This window comes from Cynoglossus semilaevis, chromosome 20, assembly GCF_000523025.1.
Source record: "Cynoglossus semilaevis isolate Cse_v1.0 chromosome 20, Cse_v1.0, whole genome shotgun sequence".
NCBI lineage: Eukaryota > Metazoa > Chordata > Actinopteri > Pleuronectiformes > Cynoglossidae > Cynoglossus > Cynoglossus semilaevis.
Genome location: NC_024326.1, coordinates 7,314,019 through 7,332,408, shown reverse-complemented (window position 1 = coordinate 7,332,408; position 18,390 = coordinate 7,314,019). Strand labels below are relative to the sequence as shown.

Below are 18,390 nucleotides of genomic sequence, written 5' to 3'. Positions count from 1 at the left end.
GGAAAGAGTTGCATCAGCTTCTTCATTTGTTTTATTATTTTGGAAGTTTGAAGTCTTTCTAAAGATGCCGTCGCTGAAACCCGACTATGTGATGCTGAAAGAATGCTTCAAAAAAAACTAAATCTGAGGCTTCCCCCTCAACTCGGAAAAGTTGATGGGAACAGGAAAAGCAGCAACTCTACGAATCAGAGCCTTAGAGCAAAATGAAAACATGTAACAAACCATCACCTAACAGTGATTTCTATCCCATCAGGACGGCGTGAACGAGGACAGAGAACGATACGACCAAAGTTGTGTGCCAGTTGCTCTCGGAGTTTCTTGTTTTCCATGCGATGCTGCAGATCTTACATAACTCTGATTGCAGAGGCAAAAAGACACACACACACACACACACACACACCACTGTGTGGAAGTAAAGTATTCCAACGCCGCCTGTACCCATGTGCCTTTGTCTTTGATTTTAGAGCAATTAGAGGAACAGGGCTTTGAAGGCTAAGAAAGAAGGAGTGAAGTGGCTCGGGTCACAGAAGCCTGCCATCAGCAGATGCTGTTGTCAAGCATCATCTCCTCAAGTCAATTACAGCACATGGAAGTTCTGGTACAACCAAAGCGTCACGTACAAGCCTACTTACTGCACATATGCACTTAAGTTAATTATGTAATTTCCTCCTATGGTGCCTGAGGGCATCAATCTGATTTGAATATGATCAGTCATTACAGATGTTAAGGTTCAGAATCATGGAGGAGTCAATTTCACGCCATGACGATTCAAATGGCAAAATGCAGCAGCAGAGATCGGGTTCAGAAATGAAGGCATTTTCACTCACTTCTGATATACAAGTGCCACAAACAATGATTCAATCAAAACTAAACAGTATAACATAATATATCATTTAATATCTTCAAAGAATTGAACTTCTTATGCCATTTCCAGGTTACTGGTCCAATGCAAACACTCGCTGCAAGGTGATGTTTCTATCATCGTAAATGAAACATTATGTCAGTGTCTGTGACACGGTCAGCTTCTGACAGGAAGTCTTTAACCTGAAAATGAACTTTCTGACAACTTCATTAACCTTGAGTAAAAACTAATCAGCAGCCTTGTGGAAATGACCGGTGTACGTTGCTTTTGTCAAATAACATGTCTCAAGTTTCTCTCTCTTTCATTGGCACTGGCTGTTTCTCAGACACAGCAACACATTTGGCAAAAGCAGTTGAACATTTGCAGTCGCCAGAGTCTGTTAAGCATCGAGCCCATTAAAAAACTTGAATGTTATTTGATTTTTATTACACAAACTCTTTCAGATGCTGCTTATGCGGCCACCCACTGCCTAATCTACAATGACTACCACGTCGAAATGTTGACAGCGAGTAATTACGAGATGTAAAAATAGTCCAAATGATTCTACAGGAGCCGAGCTGAGCTCTGAACCCGCGTCTCTCGTGCGCCAGTGTGCTGCGGCACAGCTGTGGGGATCACGTTCAGTCTGTAAAATTGAGTCAGAGCCCAACGGTTGTACGAGCTGGCCGTCCCCGACACGACACATAAGCCCGCTGAGATGTGAAACAACAAAACACGCCACCCCAGATGTAAAATAACTAATTGGAAATAAATCGCCTGTTTATTATATACTTACTTTCACTGAGCCTAAAATGAGTCACATCTCTTATTTAAATAAAACGTATTTAGTGACAATGAATCAGAGCAAGCTCTAACTTTTTAGTGGAACACTTCATAAGACTGTATCAACAGCTTCTCTGAATATATCTAATGACATTCAAAAAGTCCCTTATTTGACCTACAATGGGGAAATTCACAGTGTGAGTCTTACTAGTAGTAAGTAATAATGTATATCAGGGAGGATATGTGGCTAAGATGGGAATTTCTTGTAAAGTAAGCCTCCTTCTACAAGGACTACTACAAGAATTACTAGTACCACTACTAGTATTTCTACCCTTTTGTAGGGTGAGTTCCACCCTCTGCTGGATGACACTGTTCCAGCTACAGACAGATCGAGACCCACTGGAATGTTTAAATCATTTGGATTTTAACCTCCATGTTCAAACATGCTCAGGATTGTGTGACAGCGTCTGCTATTTTCTAACAAACTGTATGGATGTAATCATCTGGAGTAGTGTCTTTTTCCTCCGTCCCTGTTCTATTTTTTGTTTGTTTTTTTTTACTTCAGTTATACCACGGAATCTGCCAGCAGTTTAGACAAGTGTTTTCCGCGGCAGCAAATCCAAAAACATACACAATCCTCAGATTGCTGGCTAAGCAAGAAAACAGGAGCAGGCGGACTGAACCAATTGTTATGTATGATGAGTGGCAGGGAAGTAGGCCAGCCGAGAGGACGGCAAACCCATCTGTGATTCTCTCTGGTGGTTTTCACTATCAGCCAACCCCCTGCTCCAAATAAGATGCCGGAAGATTTATGGTGCAGTAATTTACTACGTCATCACTGCTGCCCAGCCTGAATCCACTCCCAGTCATGGTTTTTTTTTTTTTCTACGTACATGTATCAGAAATAATATCACTTATAACCTACTTGTACAAAATTATCCAATAGGGAAATTTTTTCTCCCAAACTAGTCACAGTATGTCAAATTGGTGAAATTACAAACTGCTCCATTTAAGGGTCTTGCATAAAGTGAGAAGTTTAAACCTCCCTGGACATTTCAGCTAATGAAATGCAAATATTTAAGTTTGTCTTATTCAGTCCTTATTGACCCTGTGGGTACCTTCTGTCACACACAGGTCCAGATGGCTTTGGCCACAAAGCCAGGCTCACTTATGTATAGGTAGTAATACAATGTAACAGCTGGCTGTTAATAATACTGAGGATAAAAGGGCAGCAAGTCGAGGCTCTGTCAAACAGATGTACGGTAAGGTAGGGTGAACCTTTGCCATGTTTGTCTCGTAAGTTGACCCGGGCGGTCGGGTGAGTGTTCTGAGTGTTCTTTGTGTGGTGTGTTTGAATTGCTTACCTACAGAGATGCACAAAGTGGAGAATCAATCAGAAGGTTCCACAGGGCAGCAAGAGCATTAGAGGAAAAAAGGAAAAGAGGAAAAGACATCAATTAGTCATTTGATACCTGTTGAGTTAATGTGAATTAGTTCCAGCAACAACATTATTCTGTTTCCACTTATATAAGACTTCCTTTGTGAACTCACAGAACCAAACCCACTAAATCACTGTGATGACTCAGGAAACTTTGCGGATCAGTGACGATTCCAAAATAACTGTTATTTCATGTTATAAAAGATACAGTTTCAAACTGTCTGAAGATGCAATACACATATGGCGACATTGTTTAACAACAAAAATAATGGCTCTCATTACACTAAATGAATAATTCATTGAAACATTACAAGGACACCACAGTCATTTATCACTGACATTTCCTCCGGCCTTCATATTTTATGATGAAGCTTTTCACTACAACCAATAACATGAACCTGTGACATGAAACAACATCATTAATCATCATTATTTTAATTATTTCTTATCTAATTAGCATTATCTTATCTAGTCAATACACAGCCTAAACTTTGTTACATTTTAAAGAAAGAAGTACATTCTTCTACTCTCAGATGCTCCCTCAAGGGGTCGCCACAGCAGACCATCTGCCTTTATCCCACACTATTAGTTTCCTGCTCCACTAATCTGTAGTGCAGACAAGAAATATGATTAAAGAAAAAGACCATTAGACCATCTGTGTTGCATTCATTAGTTCTGTGGAATAGTATTTGTTCTAATGCATATCAGCTAAAAAATAAGAAAAAGAAATTTCTGACTAAGGATATCAGACAGAAGCACTGACCTCAGCTACCTGGGTGTCTAAAGCTTGCCGTGCTTAAAGAAATATAAGAATTTTTTATCGCTCTAGGCAAAGTGTCATTCTGGTGTAGCATGGCTTCCAAGCTGCTGCAGATTTTATCTAGTGTGGTCACAGGAGACATATCCAGGAGGCATTTGATTTAAATATGAATGAGACTTTTGCTTTAAGATATTTTATCTTGTCTAAAAAAAAAAAAAAGAAGAAGAAGACCTTGCAGACAGAATGAAATAGAAGCTGCATCTTATAAAGAATTGTGGGGGAGAGACTGGATGAATCCAAATATACTCCCATGTAGAATCCTCTGGAGTTTGACGCAAAAACATCTTCTACTGTCCCTTTGTCTCTTTCTGTCCTTCCCTCTGTCCTTGTCTTCCTCTCTCCCCCCCTTTCTCTCTCTCTGTGTCCTTGACTATTTCCCAACATTCATGTAACTGATTTAAGAGCAGTAGACGAGTAATTATGATGACATTTGTGTTTGTCACAGTCATACGTCGTACAGGCTGCTACATAAAACATGACAACTATGTATATTTTTTTATAATAATAGAAATATTTCTATCTCTGCGGATGACTGTTGATCAATTTGAATTTTGGCTGTTGTATCTTGTGAGGGTATACTGGAACTGATTATTATTTTAATAACTCTTGGTCTTGTTGAATCTAAACAAAGGTCCCAGCATTGAGCTACGAACCTCAGGTTTGTTCAAACATCGTGTCGCTTAACTGAACACAAATAAAAACCTGTTAGCACTCGACTGTTGATGACAAATACTGGTTCTCCAGACCTTGGAGGCCTCTTCTGACATGTTTCTGTTTTGCTGCAGGATAGCACAACAAAGGATGCCAAAAGATGAGCTGCAGTAGCTGACAGAGGCCACAGAGCGACCATTAACTCTGAGCAGGGAGACCATTGATCACACATCATGGTCATAAAGTGGTGTCCTGTCTTAAAACCAAATACTGTAAGAGACAATGGGTAAGTATAAGAACTGGGACTGAACTCTAGAGCTAACTTTTTCACAGTGTCACTCTGGCCAGAACCAAAGAATAAACTATTTTTAGATTTTTGCTGCCTTTAATTTGCAACATATAATAATGTTAATAATAATGTTTTATAATGAGGCCAAATCAAGGCCAAACATCTTGCACAAAGTATAAAAGTTTGAAAACTACTGAATATACTACTGTTCATTAAAAGTATTTTAATACTGAAAGGTCAGAACTTTGATAACAAGCAAAACACTGAACTCTAAGTGGCTCCTATTGGCCGTGAAGGCGGCGTGTGATTGGTTAGGAAAGTGTGTGATAGAAAAAAAAACTGCACACAGATGTGTGTGTGAATGTGTGAACAGGGGATTAGGTGAATGGAATATAGAACATCCAGAATGTCATCCAGACTAAAATAAAACATCCAATAAAACAGATCATTTACAGTTGAAACAACACAATAGGAAACACAGCTTTCCACAAGCAGAGAGAAGCGAGCTTCACTTTCACATTCATTTGCAGGGTGATTAATAACAGGCAACTTGTAAGAGGTTTTCCAACATTATGTAACATTCTGAATATTTAAGTCGGCTCCATAAAAGTCTTCATAAACATCAGATCCAAATCATTCTGTATGGAGTGGGTGTTATTCTCTCCAGATGGAGACAAGTACAAATGATCCAGGAGGTTCAAGTCAGGCACCGTAGAAACAACCGCAGTAAACTAAACTGCTTCCATGTTGAGGGAAAACTAATGTGTGAGTGGTGCTGCGTTGGCTACACGTCCAACAGCTCCTAACCCTGCAGAACCACTCCATGTTTGGCCTTGTAGTGGCTATCTCTGTCCTTGAGTCAGCACAGGCTGAGGTGTTCCATTGCTCAGCATGGGTCATATGCTGCCAGTACAGTTTTCAATGAGTCATCTGCATACCTCCTAATTCACGTACTGCATCACATAAGAGCTTCGTTGACTTCAAACAGCCATGACTTAGCTGCATTCAAAGGACACTGTGAGCTACATATACCACAGAACCCAGAGTGTAACTAGATAGGGATAACTTAGATGTGTGGAGGATTGGTTCAGTGTTAGCTTTTGTCCACTTGCTCCAGAGTGTCAGTTAATATTTAATCTTCTGACTGAGTGTGCTTATAACAACTGGCTAGTAGCCAAAACAATCAACAATCATAACATCCCCAAACAGTGTCTTTGACCTTTGACAAAAATCAATGAATAATAAAATAAAAAAAATCTTACATAAAAAGTTAAAGGTTATATGTCACAATTATTTGGTTCTGATAACCTCTGAAATAAAAAAAAAATGATAGTCAGAAATGAGGGGGTCTTATTTTGGTCCAGCTGCAAACAATAGTCATTGGCAGTAGTCATTGCAATATGAGGTCCATTAACTGCACTGAAACCACAAAGATACTGAGACAACAAACTGTATGAAGACTCTCTCTCCACACCCCCTATTCCCAAGGCCCTCTAACAACAACTTCATCTTCCTCACCCTCCCAAACAACTTATCACAACCCCAGAACACACCTATCTGCCGGAGCTATCGAGGTCAGGAGCAATAGTCTGCGTGTGTGCAGAACCACACACCACACACCACACACCACACGAGCAGAAAACACCACCACAAAACACACACTCACGCGAAGCTACTCCAGCCTCCTACAAGTCTTACATAACACACGCCACTGCCTACCCATCTACCCGCAGATCTGTGCTGTGCTCAGACTAAGATGCCTCACCGCAGCTCGTACACTTCAGTGGTGAAATAGTCAACTTCACAGAGTCTTTGCATCCAAGAACCCTTTCAAATTCAGACAACAGTCATCCAAGTGCATGTTGCTAAATGATCTGACATTGTAAATGTGGACTTCAGTCAGATGGCTTTATTCCAAGTTGACATTGGAAAATTCTTGAGGGTTCCATAGGATTCCTTTCTTGTCTTTTTTTTCCACCAACCAACTAAAGACAGTTCCTATTTACTAAAAGCCCAACTGGCTTGTAAAAGATGGAATTTTTTTTAATTTATTGTTTCAATAAGTTTGATGATGAATTATACATAATTTTCACGCCAAGGCCAGATTTAATGCCAGATTCTGACCAAACCTTTTTTTGTGAAAGTGTCTCTTGAAGACAAACATGTGAAAAGCCACAGTTTAATGGTGTAGCTACCTTTGGAGAGGCCCAGGAAAACAGCAGTAATGTGAGTTATCGCTCACTTTAAACATACTTGTCTTTGAAGACCTGCAGCACAGCGCAGCACAGCAAATCAACAGTACACTACTGCTGAGAAACCAATTTCCTGTTGAAATAAATGTGTTGTAAAAGCCTTGTAAAATGGATACAAACGCCTGACAACAGTTGGTCTAGTTTCACAACAAAATGGGTCTAAAAAACACAATTGGAGGCCTGAGATGTACAATGCGGCAACAACAAGTGGCATAATTCCTCCTTTTAATTATAAGATTTTATTTTATTCCAGGCCAGCAATTATTTCAAGGGTATAAACACAAAGGGGAGGGGGCAGTAGAGCTCTTCTTCTTACTACAGCGTCAGTCAGGCTGCTGAACAGTGCACTTTTCATGCCAGGCTCCAAAGCAAGGAAAATAAAATGTCATCATTTAGGCCGGAGCTGTTGAGAAGCTTCACTGACACAGCCCTAAGTGAAACATTAAACATATCCAGTATCACATGGGCACAGCAAAGTGTTCATTCACCCAGAGAACCGCGCTAACTCGGTTATCAGCACTGCCTCACATAAAGGATGGGATTCTACATAAGGAATGAAACATAAGCACTAAGTGGTCTCACAATGGAACCCCAGTGTCTCTGTGCTTAACCAGTGGCCTGTTAAAAAGTACTCGTAAAAATTGACGGTTTCTGATGTTATTGTTAAATGTCTCTGCAGATATGTCCTGTAAGTGGTGGTCCACCCCCTTAAGTGCTGGCATTTTGGGGTTTGCTATAAATTTGGTTCAACCCTGACACTCTTATCCTGCAGCATCTACATCTGTAACAAAGACAAAAACACTGTTTTGTGCTTTACATGCACAGGAACTACTGCAAAAAGGGTGAGAAATATATTTGTGGACATCCTTAATTTCCCGAAGTTCTATCTATCTATTACAGAAAATTTACAAGCTTGTGATTTTTATTCTCACTTGCTACAACAATAACACAAAACAGAAAATGACCTCATGGTTTAAACTGTCTAACAGTTAACCACAAGTGATGCAGGAAGTATTTGTGCTATTAGAGTCCCTCAGATGTTAGGACCGAAATGGGGACTGCTGTGTTTTTAGAGGGGCTGTGTATGCTGTTCACATACCCCATCAGTCCTGGGTCAAGGCCAGAGGGATTCAGCAGTGGAACAACCAGAGTTTATTCCATTCAGGCAAGGCAGGAAACGAGGGTATAAACAGTAAATAGGGGGGGTAGTCACACTGCACTTCCTCCCTAATGATTCCCACAGTGTAGAACATCTATTCACAGCAAACTTCTACAGAGTTTTATGATACAAACGGGTGACCAGAATATCACAGTCGAGGAACAGATGCTTCAGCAATGACTCAAAACTTTTATTTTTGCAATTCAACTGCCCCTGCTATTGGTTGTCCACTGTAACTCTGACTGTTTATTTTAACATAACCAGCTAAAAAGTTCAACAGGAAATCAGCACCTGTTGTGTTACCTCAGCAGTGATCTGTTTAAAGACTAACACAGACACAAGGCCAGGAGGACATGTTGTAACACCATCAAAACAATGACACCTACCAAAGGAATGTAGAACCTGTGTGATAACAGTCAGCTGGCACATGTTGAACACACCATACTGACAAGAGACATACTCTGCGAAGAGAAAGGTTGTCAGTGCCTGCGGTGCTCTTATTTTATCAACAATAAAATCTCAGGAGCAAAACCATAATCTGAAGATTTCTCTATTTACACTGCGGTGTAGAGCAAATACAACTCCTTAGTTACCTCGGGTAAGGGGACACAACCACATCCATTCTGACAAAATCTTAGCACAATAATGTAGTAACCTACTTATGGAAATACAGGTTTACAAAATTAAGGATCATGAAAAACTACCGCAACGTATGGTGAAAATAAACAGCCTCAGTGTGTGTCCTTTAAGACTTGAGTTATGCAGAAAAGCTGACACGTTGCTCAGCTCCCGGGAGAGTTACATTAAAATTGCACAAACTTTAAATAGTATGTGTGTTCTCAATTCCAGGGCTGTCTCAGAACAGCAGTAATATCTCCTAACACCATAGCCGCAGCTATAACTTGTATAATACACACTGTCATATGCTGTGGCCTGCAGCCCGAATGCGCAACTCAGAGAGAAACTAGGTTCTGAAAGGGTCAAAGGAAATTTCTCCTTCAGGAGGAAAATGTGACTTCAGCGAATTTCTCAGAGAGAGAGAATAAAGATTTATTTATATACCGCTGAAAATATGATCAATAAATCACCATCACGTTTCAGCCTCGATTCAACCTTGGAACACAGGGATCCATGTTTCAAGGTTGAGTCATCGCCACCATTATCCATTTAATCCCAATTAAACAAAAACTGACTCCTCCCAAAACTGAATTTCCAGAGACAGTTTTTGTTATGAGGACACATCAGTCACGATGATCCTCTCACCATCCCCAACCTGGTTGAGGCCAGAGTCTTCCCACAGTTAGTCACGGGACTGCTGGCAGGCTGAGGGGACTTGGAGGCATATGCGCGTTTCCATCTGTTGCTCACTCACTGCCTTCCAAACCCCTTCCTCTGTCAGCAGCCATCTGTTTCCAACCCTACCCCACTGGCAGGAAACATGAGCGCTTCCACCATAGGATATGGATGATGCACAGCCTGGGGAAAAAACAGTATAAAGCCTATGGTATGTATAAATGACTGGGCTGCAAAACAAAAAAAGAGGAAATTTATTTTAGAGGAAAAATGCTGAACAGTGTTCTATTTGTAGCTAAGGTTGTAAAATGATCTGACATGTGGACAAAAACAACTGTTAACTGAACTGTTGAACTTATATATGGATCTGCACTATAAGACACAAAATAAATATAGGAATATTCTATTGGAGGTTCTATTGTTGATATAGACATTTTAGGGGCAAAACAAGTAACAACAACAGGTGAACCCATAATGCAATAAGCATTTAATCTAAATAAACCCTGGGTGATGTTCTAGGCAGCAAGAGGGTTGCCAGGCTTTGGCAGATTTCAGCAATTACACATACACAACCTACACAAAATGTGCCAGGTTCACCGATTGCTTCTGCCCACCTTCTCTAAGCTTCACGATTAAAGTCTTAGAAATTACTCCAGGTCATAAAGAACACTGCTAGACACCTGGTAAAACTGTGTTCATCAAAAAACTTTTATTTCTCTCTTAATAATAAATAAAGTCTTAACATATCTTACCTCAATTTCAGAATGGAACAATTGTGTAGTATTTTTTTCTTTAATATATACCTCCACTGCCTTATTTCAATGAAATAGAGGAAAGGCTAACCATGACCCTAAACATGAATATTTAAATTTTTAAATCTTTTTAAATGCTAAATTAGGTTCAAATGAACCACCAGATAAGGACTTCATTAGAGAAATGACACAAATGTGAAATTTTATGAAAGTAGTTAGAATTTAATGGATAGGGAAACTATTATTGGCCAGCAGTGGTTCAACAACTTGATCTTGGGTAGAGCTTTAAAATGTAGACTAAGACAGGAAGTCTATTTTTGTATAACAGTGATTTTTTTTTACAATATTTTAACTGTTGGTGGTTAAACACATTTCCTCATTGATTAGAGTGTTTATGTTTAAACATGTTTTTTCTTACATCAAGGGTAACAGTAGTCTACACAGTGACCCAGGAGTTTTGTTGTGATGAGAGCATAGATATGTTATGGACTTTTGGGGGTAGATGGATTTGGGCCTCTGGTAAATAAGAATTCTACCACTGCAACACCACTCCACAACCACTTTACACTCACACACACGTTTGCTCACATGTGACCATGTTAAGAGAAGTTTGTGTGATTTGCTATGATTTGAATTGTTTGTTTGGATTTGTACTTGTAGAATGTATTTTTGAGGCGGCTGAGGACGCACCATACACCATTAAAGCTCCACCGCGTAGTTATGTTTCCCTCTTCACCAACAGTCTGAGTACTCATCAAATTATACATAATTTTCAATAGTTAACAGTAATTTTACTGCCAACCAACACATTTTTTCCACTCGACTTGGAGCCGAAAATGAATTAGCCTGCTCCCTCTTTACCCTCCTCACATACATAGTCATTTTAAAATGAATGGAAAGAATCACATTGTTAGACGTTTTCCCTGTGCCCCTGCAGCAGGAAACACTAATCTCTTTTTCTGCAATTAAGAGCCAGTAATTCATAATGAACATCCTCACTATGATACAGTAGATGAGAACTACCCTATGTTTAAAAAAACACCAGCACCCCGCCCCTTCGTCCCGCTCCTCAACGATGAGTATACTTAAAAAAGCGGCCTTCTCACCCCCTACCCATTCAGAGCCCAAGGAAAAAAATTAGCTGTCCATCAATAGAAGAGAGAGGGAGCCTTTGTTCAGCAACACAATGGAGGACATTCTGTTGTGGAGGATAGTGTCACATTCAATAAGCCAATGCTATGGTGCTGCAGTGGGGAGAGGACAGCAGGGCTGATGCAGTAATGACACCGTGACCCCACAGACCTCCCCTGCCCTCAGACTGAGGCTCTGTTTACAGCCCAGCAGCTCGGCTCACGTCTGCCGCTGACCCGCGGTCAAGAGTCGGCTGCAGTGTTAAAGCGCATTTCAGTGGTGACTTCATGAGCATTCTGTACAGGCTGAGGATCACGACTGTATGTGCTAATACAAAACAGAGAGTCTATTCAATGTCACGCGAGTGCTAACTGCTAGCTGCTGCGCATCTGTCAGGGGGAAGGGTCTGTTACTACAACATCCCCAAGAATAAACCAGTGATGTACGCTTGATGTGGAGTGTTTTCCCAACATTTCTTTCAAGGACTGAGCGCGACTGAAACCTCATACTTGAGTTGCAGAAGACGAAAGATGCTAGAGACGTTTGATGACGGGGGATGCCTTCAAGTGAATAGAAAAATAAAAGGACCTATTTTATATACCTCTGACATGGAAGCCTCTGGCACATTTGAAGTCCAGATTAAGCCATATTTCATCAGCTTCACAGCAGTGTGGGTGACCCCTGAGACCCGACTGAGGTTCCTTTTTAATCTCTGATCACTCCTTTATTGAACAAAGATGTAACTGAGATCACAGGTCATTTGCAATTCTATCCTGTTTTTAGCAACATTTAACAGCAGTATGAATAACATTGTACATCTGACATTTATAGTGCAAAAACATATTTTATTATTTTTATAATGTACATATCATTTTTTTCATTTTCTCTCCGAGGTGAGTGCTCAGCCTCAGACTAGCACAACCGTCACCTGACCATGAAGTCATTTGGAATGAATTATAGAATTTCCAAAAGAATGCTGGCTGTTGAATGAAATGCCCTCGTCATTGCTTTTCACTGCTCCTGATTATGTTTTGTCTGGTTATTCTGTTCTCTGGCTTCTTCACAATTTAGTCCAGATCTTAAGGTAGTTTATCATGTTGAACGTTTTCATCTTTTTGTGTCTATCTTCACATTATGTTCTGGTCCTGGTGACATTCAGGTAGCGATCAATACAGACCAGACTCCAATAGAAAGTGGACAGAGATAGACTTTTAAAAGGTCTCTTGTTTGTTAGTATGTCAGGGTTAGGACAACAACATAGACAAGTGACTAATGACTTTTTCTTTTCAATTGACTGAAAGCCATCTGGTACACAATATGCTGCTTTTGAGCAGAAACTTGTGCTTTTGAGTTGAATGCAATTCCAGCTTTGTTTACATGTTTATGTGTGAGCTAGAAATCAGATTTGAATGGAATAGACAAGTAAATTAGTGCTGAAGAAGTTTCCTGGTATATGAGGACAAGAGAAAATAATCCTGGAGGGGACTCTTTGTCTTTGTGGGGACATCTTGCATGGTCACTGCTGAATTAGAGCATATTTTGAGGTTCAGAATTGAATTTGGAGGAAGGATTGGAATTAGGGTCAGATTAGTTAGGGTTAGGATTAGAATTAGACATACTGTGTGTTTGTGAAAGTTAAGGTTAGAGTCTAATGAATGAAATGAAAAAAACAAAAACACTGTATGTGTGTGCGTGTTAAAAGCTGTGCTTTGGGCTGTTTCACAGATGTATTTTTGTGAGTCTTTATTTGGGCAACTAGTAAATACTTAACTGAGCTACTCAACTTTGCTGTGTAAACATTGGTCTTCCCCACAGAACTGTGTAAAAGACACAGCTGCTGATATACACAGACATTTTAGAGCGTTTAGCAGATTATGATCCATATTCATAAATACAATTTTAAAAGTATAATGCACACATTGGGAGGAATACATTTGCCAAACGTAGCAGTGGCATTCTCCTGACACAGATGGTCAACACCGACAGTCCAGTCCACAAAAACACACACACGAGCACAAAACAAACTGCATTCCATTTCTAATGAATGACCATTATTCAGGGCCGTATTTACCACGACAGATGTAGAACCTAAAACTGTGTGACAGCACGCAGCCAATATAAAAAAGTGCTGTAATATCTCTATTTTACACCTCAGTGGTCAGGAGGAAATTGATTGTTCTTTAGCAACAATTAAAACAGATGCATGATCATAATTCTGTGTTTGTGATTAGCAGAGCTCATGCCCTCTTTGGCAACTGGCTCAAAGAGAAACACAGTGTGTACCAGGGAGCAGCTTAGATGCCACACACTGGCAATGGAGAGCTGCAAGGCCTTGGTCTGTGTGCTTTTTGTATCTCTCTGTGTCATCCCTAGCTATTGGAGCACACACAGTTCCATTGTGTGTGCTTTTTTTTTTATTAGTCCTTACTTGAAATCCCAAGAACTCTACTTGAGTAGCTGTGGAATTAGATGCCTGTCCTTGCCCTGACATTGGAGTGAGTGTTTGAGACATGAATGTCTGACTGAGCTTAAGCAGTATTTATTACAAACACTGGAACTTAGAGAGGTACAACATCGTATGTCATGTCCATCACTAGGCTGTGTTTGTGATGTGCAATGTGTACTATAGACACAGTACAGCTTCATATGTCAACTAATCCACCATTTAAACACAAGAGGTCCATGCATGATCCCTTTAAAGCTTTTGAATTGGGGATGAAAATTGGAGACCTCTGAGAACAACCCATACACATAGGAAGAACACATAAACTGCATATACTGTAATAATCCTGCTGTAAGGCATCCACCAACTGACCCACGTGGGTTCCATAAAAACCTAAAAAAAATATGTATACAGCTGTGACATGAATATGAAGTAGGCTAAAAAAAATTGAGACTTCACTGCAAAAACAGTGGAAGAAAAGTATTCCCTGGGCATGGTCTCCTTAATTGAACACTTCACCACTTTGAAATGAATGTCTAAAAATATAACTGGAGTCATATCATGGATACCATCTCTGCAGTTGTCTCCAAGCTGCAGAAATCTGAATTAACTCTTCCTGTGAATCCTCTCCAGGGTCAACTCAATAAGAAAAACCTGTTCCATCTTTTTTCATACATTACTTGGAGTTAATACAACTCAAGCTCTAGTGTCATTATTGGTTACTGCTGATACACACAACAGAACGTGTCATTTACATTTAACCTGTCCATTGAACGCCTCAGTGATTGACATTTGAGACATGTTAGCAGTGCCAGGTACTGGTTATGGGATTCAAACAGGTTATCTTTCATCACAAGCCTGATCCTCTAACCACTAGACCACAGGCTGCTGATTACAACTATGACACATGCACTCATTCTACTGTTCCAAATGAATACACCCACCTGCTATTTTAATTAAGTTAATTTGTTATGGCTGTTTTATATTAGCTTTTATGTTTATTAAAACTCCTTTCACTGTTGCTGTAAGTTTCACCCTCTTGTTCTTTATACCACTAACACATTAAGAAATAAAAAAATTCCCTGAAGAGTAAAAGGGGAAGAATCATTTTGACTGCAGTTTTTTGTTCAGGAGTTGCCACAGATGATAATACACAGTAATAATAAGCACACTGATGACGGGACGTCCTTACTAATGCAACACACTCTGTTTACCTAGGCTTGGACCACACACTTGGAGGCTGCACAATAATGGGCAACATGTTGATGTGAGCCCTGCTCAGGGACACAGAGACACGCAGCTGGATGTGAACCTCAGCTGAAGAATTCTCTGCAGCAGCTTTTCAGCTACAGCTGTCACTATGTCACACCTTGTTCCTGGTCTGTGAAGGCAGGAGGGCGTGTAAACTCAAACAATGGAGCAGAGAAATGTGTTGCCCCGTCTTACGAGGACTTAAAGTGGGATTTTCCTCAATCATACTTTTAGACCAAAGACTAACAAATGAAATGAAATGAATTACTTGTCATTTTATATTCTCTTTACAGGCATGGTAAGTGAACCGGAGCACACCATCAAGCAAATTTAACAACTGTGTCAGTCAGGTATATTTTTTCATTTGCTGTAAATGCATTATCTTTCACTGGTTCAATTAGAAATACAGCTTTGTTTTAGTATTATCTAAGGATTGACAATCACAGTATAAAATAGCTAAGCTGTTTCAATTTTCACGGCAACTGTAACATCATTTCAAGAAAGGGTAAAGCAGATTATGTATACAGTACAGAACAGTACATGGATACCATGACTTCCAAAAGGTTTCCTAGATGCTTATGTTTTTCTTTACATTTAATTTTTACTACTTTAGTAAGACTTTGTGTTAAAATAAAGTCATGTTACACAATTAAATGTATCAGATTATGTAAATGGATCAGATTAAATAAAATTTAAACAAACAGTTAAAACAGCAAACACAAGAACTACATTATAGTTTTCCATTTGCTCTTCAGTTGAACCTAATATTGCCTGAAGGTCAGGGTTGTACAATCCTTAGCTCCACGCATCACTGTTGCTTCAACATCATCATCAAGTGACTTCACGCTAACACTATGTGACAGTTTCTGTGGAGAAGCCCGGACCTCATGTCTGAGCAGTGTTTTTTTTTTCACTATGTGACAGTTTCTGTGGAGAAGCCTGGACCTCATGTCTGAGCAGTGTTTTGTTTTTGTTTTTTTCACTTACTGTTTTCACATTCTTGCAATCAACTCATTGTCCTGGTTGTGAGCATTAATATAATTTTTTTTTTTATTGTCCTGGTTGTGAGCATTAATATAAAATGTTTTTTAAAAACATACAGTACATCTATCACAAACTTGTTGAGATAGAATTTTGTAGTATTCCAACATAAGGCCAGTATAGGTTCTAAATAATTCATCCTTTTTTATGAATGCATGAACTTTAACATTAGACAGAGTAGGCAGCAAAAATCCTGAGGCCTCATTTAATACATAGTAGTCTCTAACATAACAACATGACGAAGTATTCATTATAACCAAATGCCATCCTGCAGTAAAACATTGTGCTGTGACCCAGGATTTCAAAACCTTCACTTCCACTTTGCTCAAAATATCTCAACATTCTGCACTTATCCTGCCAGTGTTGCATACCACAAATGTCATGAATGATGAGGAAATTCAAGGCCTGGACATTCTAGTCTGGATGGTTGAAGAATAATGAAATATTTAACACAGGTTTTTAAATGAATGTTGAAATAAAATAATTGTCTTTAAGAAACAATTAGTAATTTCTTTTTTTTCAATTTGGCAATTGCCTATCACCTGCCCCTGTCATTTGCATGGTTTACTTTATCAAGTGAGATTATATTAGGACCAGAGGAGCAAATGAGCAACTGTTATTATTATTAAACCAACTCTTATTGTTTCCCAAAACAACAGACCTTAATAAGAACGGTTATTCATTAAGCAGAGGCAAGTCATTTCTATTCACTCTCTTCAGCACTTTCACATAAACGCAGGAGCCACTTGTTCCTTAGCAACAGCCTCTGCAATGATGCGAGTTTGAGGAGGAAGAGATCTGCAGTTCCTCAGTGCAGGTGAAGATGAGCGGATTAGAGTCGCCTGTTGCAGCCTCTACAGGTTACCTACTCTATTTGTTTAAAAAAAATAACAGTTTATGATTATATAATGGGAAAGAATGATGTATGCTATGTTGAATGTTATATTTCACACTAAACATAACACCAGTACAAAATGTACAAGTATTTCTTTCTGTCATTTACCAGCCATTTTCAGATTAGAGACCGACTGTCGTAGCTACAATAAGATCAGACTGTGTTTCAATGACGATGTCTTGTTTTTGAATGGATGCTTACACGACTAAAATCAAGATGACAGCTAACTGAGGAAATTCAATCCCCAAACATAAAAAAACAAGGTCAGGCAACAGCGCTTTCAAATCACAGAAGGGGAGGATTTTCAGTTTGTTGCTCCAGCCCAACATTCGCACAGCAAGAAAATAAGCCACAGTGAGTTGCCCTGAGGCTACACCAGCTATGTTTTGTTTGCATTGAAACCACAAGCAGGACTATTGACCTTATTGTGAATAAGTTGTGAAGATTATAGTGTTGACAGACGTTTCTCACAGAACATTCCATTCGCATTCCGGTTTGAACATTAAAAAGCAAAGTCTTATTATGGTTCAAGAATACCGTACGTCTGCTGCTGTGAGAAATTCAGAATATGATTAAATCTGACTAAAATGTAAACATGTCTGCGTGATGTGAGCAATGATCAAAAACTTTGTATTTATACACATTTGTACTTATTCTGACCAGGATGAATGTGTTTACAAAACAGCGTTGTGTATGTAAAACCAGCAACTGTTGATTGCTTGTGTATGTAAAACCAGCAACTGTTGACGATTGGTCATTAAAAAAAAAGTAAACGCACGGAAGAAGATTGATTGACAGATTGACTGTAGACAATTACAGCACCTCTTGAAGCAGTTAATGAGTGAAATGCATGTATATTTAAACTTTGACATCCAACGGAATTAACATTGACTCCATTTCCAAAGACTGCTAAAGGGCCTGAGAATGAATATACAGCTATATAGATGCCAGAAAATACTCTTTGGAGATTTTCCAAGTGTGTGAGACCCTGCAGTGAAAGAGCGCTGACAGTGGATTTTTTTCCTTTGGGTCAAGTGTTTGGTAATCTCTGAAAACAACTTGTAATAAAATACAATTTCTGTTTCTCAATAATACATTTGCAGATAGCACAAAAACGGCTGCAGCCATTTCACATCTTCACAAATGAGATATTTGTTAGAATACGTTTTAACGTGAAATACATTTGCAACTTATATATCCTTTTTTTTTTTTTTTTTTTACATTGGATATAACATTTCTTAACACCCACTTACAGGCTCCAGGTTTGTTGATAAACCTGACTTATTACTCATCCATTTTACAAGGACGTGTGCATGATGACAGGCTTTTACATGTAGATGGTTTAGAAGGG

At 39.3% G+C, this 18,390-nt stretch overlaps 1 protein-coding gene across 2 annotated transcripts in view; it reads right to left on the bottom strand.

The window, feature by feature from the left end:
* The window catches only part of agap3 (ArfGAP with GTPase domain, ankyrin repeat and PH domain 3), a 108,897-nt gene that overhangs the window by 88,183 nt on the left and 2,324 nt on the right, over positions 1-18,390 (bottom strand). The window lies entirely within an intron of this gene.